Consider the following 8,179-nt stretch of genomic DNA (forward strand, 5'->3'; position numbering starts at 1 on the left):
GAGTGACGTATCGTCATAAAATCTTGTATACTTTGTTCAACTCTCAGGTTGTGGCTTCATCTACAGGATCTACTTTACAGTTGTTAACCTGCTCAACCCCAATAGTTGCATATAAGATAATTCACTTGAGATGTCGCTCTTGCTAATCTAAACATGTGCAGTCTGCTACAAGATTTGTCACTTTCTTTGCAGAGGGAGAGAGATAACGGCTAACGTTTGGTTATTAAATGTGTCGGGGCTTTTCAGGTAATAAGCCTCTTGATTTGGGAATGGTGCCATTGTCCATTAAGCTTTTTACTAAAACCAGCCTAGGCAGTCCCAGAAACCAACCACACTGCTGTAGATGTCCAGAGGCGATTCTGCTACCTCCATGCTTTCTATTACTACTGTCCCTGTTGTTTAAGAGATAGAAGTCGGTTAACACCTTAAATTTTCCATATTTTGTTCCTGTCTGTCTGATAAAATTGCATGAAAACCTCTTGGATTGCACCGGAAATCTACTCCTTATTTGCCTGAACGACTATCGCTTTTTAGTAACTTACACTTTTTACTAGTATACTTCCTATAAAATCATTATCCTCAGACTTCAAATTTGGTTTACTATATTGAAGGTTATAATTTTTATGATAAACTGGGCGTTAACTTAATGAAAGGAACTTGATCATGTACAAAATAAAAGGAGCAATGAAAGCGAGGAAGTCCTTAAGATGCGACAAGAGATCGCACGAAGTAATAAACGTTCTCGTTGCGACAATCTCATAAATTGTGACGCCTCTCACTGGGACAGACGTTCATTTATTACTCGTAAAACGTCCCGTTGCTGACACCGGAGCGATAATATTACCAGTTATATCTGTGGTTTTAGTAAAAAATCACCTACTTATGTCAGTATTCATTGCGTTCTTAAGTCCTTCATCCAGTTGTTTTGAAATTGCCTTTGGAGGTATTTTAGCTGAATTTTCTTGATATATAGGATAAAGGCCTACCTTTATTTAAACATGGAAATAGTTTTGTAATGAATTAGTTGTGTTTGCATTTCGCCAAGGCATCAAGTTTTCTTTTATATTATTTATATATTATGTTAATTCTGCTTTTATAAGAATGTATTCATCCATAGAACACAAACTTATGTTACTTTTCAATCCATTCCCAAACCATAACACTGGTTATGGTGAAAGTTATTGTTAATGTTGTTTTCTCACAGGTTTTTTTGTTACAACTTACATTGTTCTGTAAGAAGACTGTACATTTATGCCGCCCATTGTCGGTCATTGAGTCGGTTATGGTCTTATGTAGGTTCATTCGACAGTTTCATGGTATGTTTTATTTTGATTCATCATCATCATCAGCCGGAAGAGTTCCACTGCTGGACAAAGGCCTCCCCCGAGGATTTTCACGACGATCGGTCCTGCGTTGCCCTCATCCAACGTATTCCTACCAACACTGCGTCTTCCGGTACGTTGTCGCCCTTGGAGGACTTTACTGCCCTAACGGCCATCAGTTCGTCGAGCTATGTGCCCTGCCCACTGCCACTTCAGTTTCGCAATCTATGTCGGTGACCTTGGTTCTACTACGAATCTCCTCATTTCTGTTTTCAATACTAAAAGTATTTCAGGATTAGTAACTATAATTAAAGAACACAAACAAGGCAATATAGTAATAAAATATGTATTTTGTATATTAAAAAAAAAATCTTGATTGTGGAGGTTCGTAAAATCTTCTTAGCTGACCTCTGCTTGGTAAAAGAAATATTCCTAGCAAATTTCAAGTCTCTACGCCTTATGTGATCCCAAAGATATCTAGGTGAGTCAATATATTGGTGGAAATCTCTTATAAACAGGTGGTTTTTTGAGTAGGGCGGTGATGACCAAGACCAATCGGAAACTACGAGTGTTAAATAAAAGTCGTGAAAGGAGACATGCCCTCGATAAGAAAACAATAACTGCATTTTTAGTTAATTAAAAATTTCTTGAAAACTTGTCAGAAATCGACTCGAACCAATGGAGTCTGTTGCTGATAAGGATCAACCTATCGAAAAATTTGTATTGCTGAAAATGCTTTCTAAAAAACCATACAAATTGTATTCTATATCTCACTTTTACCTAATTATAAACTCTTCTCAAAAAACCACCTGTATAATATAATATCGATTAAGTATGTCAACTCAATACCATTAATTAAAACAAGACTCTAGAAACAAAAAAGTTTAACAAGCTCTGAATTCACGACTTCAAATAACAATAAATACTAGATTTTAGGGATACACTTACAGCCTAGTTGCCATTTTCAGAAAAACTTTGTCCGTAGCAAGGGTTGGAAAAACAACGGGTGTCGAGGAACAAAGAATTTTATTACGCCCATTATGCGGGTAGGAGCAATTTAGAAGGTCTACATCAAAACGAAAATTCAAGTTTGCTGTTGTGACGTCGATAATAACGAATGCGGCTTTAGTATTAATTTTTTTCATTATGTATTATAACAGATGACATGCTTTTTTTATTCTTTTGCACTGCATAGTAAGCAGATTCAGACATTTTTATGGCTGAATGTGGGGAAACGAGTTACAAAAGGAAAGGAAGAGATAAACGGAATTTAGAATATTATTTACATTACATCAGATTAGTACAAATTAGTAAATAAAATAAATAGGGTGTATATGTTAGTATTTAAAGGATTTAAGAAATAAAAACTAACTAAACACTATTAGGTCTGTTTCTAATTGTAAACTAATTACTAGATTGCGTACTTCTTACTACCGCGCAAAATGATGAGAGTGAAATTTTAAGATGCGCGCGCATCACTATAACATAAAATTAACAGGGTGAAGTGGGATCCTAAGATTTACCGACATTCGTTATTTTTTTTTGGTTTCTTCGTCCATTATTAGGATAGGCAAAGAGTTCAAGCCCGTACAGCTGTATTCGTTATTTCTTATATTGCACGCTTTAAAATTAAACGGAATAAGACATAAGGTCGTGTTCATAAGAAATGTTCTTGTTCGAACGTTTTTTCCCTGACATTCTTTGCAAATACGACTACCACGAAAACATCTTTTCCTTTTTCGGGTTATTATATTATAGCATATGGTGTGGTGGTCAAGCAGAGTTTTCTTTCAGTTCTTTCAACCGCTCTTTGAAAACAACGCTACGCAATGACAAGAGTTCCGTAAAAAACTGTCCAAACAGCATAACCAAACTTAAAAAGGATGGCGAGTCGTATTTCAGGTAAGTATATAATGTAATAGGCAGGGCGTATCAATTACCATCAGCTGAACGTCCGGTTCGTCTCGTCCCTTATTTTCATAAAAAAAATGCAACTCTAAATTAACAAAAATTCTAAGTGTCGATAAACGACGAGCCGCTTGCCTAAGAGTCGTATCTCCTCAGTCGAGTACGAGAACTCGTGGTCGGTACTCGGGACTATTTTGGGGGAAGCCGAAGCGGTGCCGACCGCGTATTCCGCCGTCTCTTACTAGCTTGGTGGTTTTTTTTGAGGCTTGCGTATTGCTATCATTTCTGATATGAATAACTACGGGGATAGATAAAGACAAGTTGAAATTTTGTATGCAGCGAGAAGCCAGTCTTGCTTGCGTGTGAAGTTGGTTGCGCTTGCTATTTGCTACGACGTAGACTGAGTAGTCTACGTGCTAGGATAATTTTGCATTGCGCGATTTTCATCTTCATTGTGAATATGCCGGTCGTAAATTATTGAAAATGATTAAGTGTTATTTTTTCTTGGTTTTAGTTTAATTATTAATGAATAATGAGTTTTGAAGTAATAATTCCATAATGTTTCTTGTGAAGGTTAGTACTTTAAGTTTTAGAGAATATAATGAAATTTCTACAAGTGTTGTTCACCGTAGTAAGTACCTAATACCAGAAATCGATTGATTTATACGGAATACCTATAATTATTGAGTGGTTAGGTGTTCATTTATCAATTAAGTAACCTTATATCTACATGATACTCTTAAGTATACAAATACCTACAAAGTAAATAGTGTAAATATTTTATATTGAAAACAATTTAGGATTCTTTTAATAATTTATCTTAAAGCTTATACTCTAGAATTTACACGAACATTAAATACAACTTCTAGTGTTAGCTTGGCTTCCCCTTTGATATAACCCTGGGCTTGCGACTGTATACAATATTGTGTTATGTCGTTACCATTGATATAATTTAGTCTCAAGTTGTCTGATCGTAAAAATATTCTGCAACTGAGTTGAAAGACTTACAGCAGAGCTCTTAAATTTATTTATAGATAACGTCTAAATAGCGGCTGGGACAAAAGTGTATAAATTTACCCTTAAAAGCTGTTATGTATTTTGTGGTGTCTACTAAAAGTTAGAACAGATTCTTTATTTTAACTGTTGGAACCTTAGATAATTTATATGTCTAGATAGACTTTTGCAGCTGTGAACACGTAATAACTTACGCACACTAAAACAAAGTGATCGACATATCGCGAGTGTAAGACGTAACTGTCATGTTCACTAAACGATTTTATTCCAACAAAACAAGTCTTATAACTATATTTACAATATTATAACTACATAAAATTAAAACTAGCATTTCTGTGTTGGAAACCTAGGCTGATCTGTTGACCGAAATAGCTGCCAGCACTTGGGTTGCAACAAAATAAAAAAAAAATAAAATAAAAATTTACAGTTTCCCTATTGAGGCGCGAAGATAGTACTTTGAACATTCTCCGCGCCTCTGGGCCCCACAATGATGTATGACTCACTGAGATCGACATATTTGCGACGCTTGCCGTCTTCGGCAGTCGAAACACCCCAATACCAACTGACGTAATTTGGACATGAGAAGGAGCCAGAGTGTCGGCGCAAAAAAGTTCACTAAACTAGTAAAACTGGCCTGTTGTCATGCGTTGCGTTACAGCAAGAGGAGGTTCTAATAATGGAATAGCAAAAAGTGTAAGTGGCGAATACTAATGGTAATAAGGGAAGTACTGTAGGTAAATGGTAATAAGGGACGAGACGAGCAGGACGTTCAGCTGATGGTAATTGATACGAGACTATGAGGGGCACCACAATTGCGCTCGTCACTTTGAGACATAAAATGTTAAGTCTCAAGCTACGGCGCCCTTTAGACCGAAACACAGTAAAGCTTACACATTACCTGGTACCCATCACCTGGCCGGCATCCTGTGCAAAGGAGCCTTCCACTGGTAAAAGTAGGTATGTTCCCGGTTTGTTCTTCGCTCGCCACGTACTAATGTGTTTTCGGTTTTTGAATTCATATGTACGTTTGTGACTCTTCTGGTCTTATAAGCGAGTATGGGCTTCGGTGATCACCTACCATCACCTGACCTGTATGTACACTCGTTTCTCCTCCTCTTTCATTAAAAAAATCACTCTTAAGAGTAAATCATGCTGGTCAACATCAAGTTAATCTTAATCATTCTAATTTCATAATCAACGCACGTTGGTATGGGACAGGCTGCCGTTTTAATGACGTTACTGTTTGCTGACGTAATTTATTTGACGTAAATTTTAATAAATCAAACCAAATCATTATCACTTTATTCATATAGGATAAATAGATAACACAATGTTTTTTTACCAGTTCCCACCACATCGGAAAATTTTGAGGTATAATGAGTGGTAGGAGGACTCATAGCCACTCTTTTAAAATCAACATTAAGAGATTATTAGACGTAAGTATTCTTTGTAAGATTTTAGTCTAGACAACAACATTCTGTTTCAAAAATATTGTATCATCGTTTAAAATTAAATGATACATATTAAGAAACACTGTCTGTGTTATAACAAAAAAGTTAAGCATGTGTTGAACACTTGTTTTAAAAAATTCTTTTACAAATCCGTGTCTTTCTGATGTTTAGCGTTCAACAATCCTTAGATATTGCTTATATTTAAACAGGAGCCGAAGGTTGTCTGATGTGTGTCTAAGAGATAGATCATATTCATAAGGATGATTTAGATTTTTTGATGGAAAAGTAGGACAAACGAGCGTAAGGGTCACCTGGTGTTAAGTGATCACCGGCGCCCACATTCTCTTGCAACACCATAGGAATTACAGGAGCGCTGTCAGCCTAAAGGCCGAAGGTAGGAAGGTAGGTAGGAAGGAAGGTGTATGCGCTTTTTTTGATGGTACCCATATCGTATCGTCCCGGAAACACCGCACAAGGAAGTTCATTCCACAGCTTTGTTGTACGTGGATGAAAACTCCTTGAAAACCGCACTGTGGATGTGTTGTGTGTGCGGTCCGCACACAGAGGACACATCCGGACGGTGGGGATGATATCCTTATTTGTGGCGTGTCGTGCGAAGGTAGAATTCATCGGCAGGAATCAGTTGAAACAGCTCTTCGGAACACTCCCCGTGATAAATGCGGTAGAAGACACACAATGAAGCGACGTCTCTACACAACGCCAAGTGATCCAGCCGTTCACAGATTCCCCGACAATTCAAGCTGCTCTGCGTTGCACGCAGTCAAGTCAAATCTTATTGAGCTGATACTGGGGTGCGCCAGACCAGAGATGACAGCAATACTCCATGTGAGGTCGGACCTATGCCATGATATTATGTGATGACAGATAGATGACAGCTGACAAAAATGGCGTCCGTTCCTTTAATTGTTCCTGTACACTTCAGTTTATGTTGTGCCTAACGACGTTTTATTTAAACACAAGCTAAACACTGTTTAGCTTGTGTTGACGACTTTAATCATCTTATTATTAGAATTACGGACGGTTTCCCAGAAACCCGCTATTCTATTATATATATATATTCAAAGGGCGTAGTATTTTTATGACAGACTGATGAGATATTCAAAAAACGCTGCTTGTTCTAGCTTTTTGTTCTTTTTTATGGAAGTACAGGACAAATGAGAGTACAAGGCACTTTACCGGAAGGATTTTACCGCCGCAAACATTCTCTTGCAACACCAGAAGATTCACAGAAGCGTTGCTAGCCATTTAGAAAGGTACTCGCTTTTTTTTATAGGTACCCATGTCGTATCGTCCTGGAAACACAGTACATGGAAGCTATCTTGACAGCTTGGTACGTGGAACAAAGTTCATTGAAAACCGCAATGTGGAGGAACGCCACACATTGAGACGGTAGGTATGATATTCTTATTTATGGCGTGTTCAGTTTGAATTCAGCAGCAGGAATCAGCTCAATCAGATCTTCGGAACACTCCCCGTGATAGATGTGGTAAAAGACTCGCAATGAAGCTACGTCACAACGCAACGCCAAGTGATCTAGCCGTTCACAGATCATGGGATCCCTGACGATGCCAGCAACTCTGCGTTGCACGCGTATTCTAGCTGATACTGGGGTGCGCCAGACCAGAGATGACAGCTACACTGCATATGTGGTTGGAAAATGTATTAGTATATATTTTATCGATAGTTCACGACAGTAACAGAAAATGATCTAAGTTTGAAACATACTAAAGGCATACCAAATTTGAATGAAAGAAACTATAAATTTTTAAGTTATAACTTATTTACAACTAGCTCATTCACAGACGATGTTCTGTTTATAATTAAAAAAAGACTCTTGCAGGTGGAATTCCGTAAGATCCGTTCTTATCTGACCTCTACTCGACGAAAGGAATATTTGTAAAAAAATTCAAGTTACTTTGCCTTATGGTTCCAGAGATAACGTGATGAGTTTATATATAGGTGGAAATCTCTTGATTAAATATAAATTTTTGTTCCTCTGATATAAATTTCGACTTGATTCAATTATTATTATTAAAAACTAACATGATTTACAAAATATTCATAATTTGCACGTACTATTTATATTTAAACAATTTGTTATGTTTTTAAAGTAATAACCCTCACCTCTGGGATTAATACACAAATAAAATTTGAAAACAAAATTTTATGAACGATGCGGGAATCGAACCCACGACCTCTCGCGTACTGTGCGAGTGCTCTCCCAACTGAGCTAACCGTTTGAGTGACGTATCGTCATAAAATCTTGTATACTTTGTTCAACTCTCAGGTTGTGGCTTCATCTACAGGATCTACTTTACAGTTGTTAACCTGCTCAACCCCAATAGTTGCATATAAGATAATTCACTTGAGATGTCGCTCTTGCTAATCTAAACATGTGCAGTCTGCTACAAGATTTGTCACTTTCTTTGCAGAGGGAGAGAGATAACGGCTAACGTTTGGTTA

General features: G+C 37.3%; 1 non-coding gene across 1 annotated transcript; it reads right to left on the bottom strand.

The window, feature by feature from the left end:
* Positions 1-7,883: 7,883 nt before the first annotated feature.
* Trnat-agu (transfer RNA threonine (anticodon AGU)) lies at positions 7,884-7,956 on the bottom strand. The gene has a single exon. It is a non-coding gene; the product is annotated as a tRNA-Thr (tRNA).
* Positions 7,957-8,179: the final 223 nt, after the last annotated feature.

This window comes from Leptidea sinapis, chromosome 4, assembly GCF_905404315.1.
Source record: "Leptidea sinapis chromosome 4, ilLepSina1.1, whole genome shotgun sequence".
Classification (NCBI taxonomy): Eukaryota; Metazoa; Arthropoda; class Insecta; order Lepidoptera; family Pieridae; genus Leptidea; species Leptidea sinapis.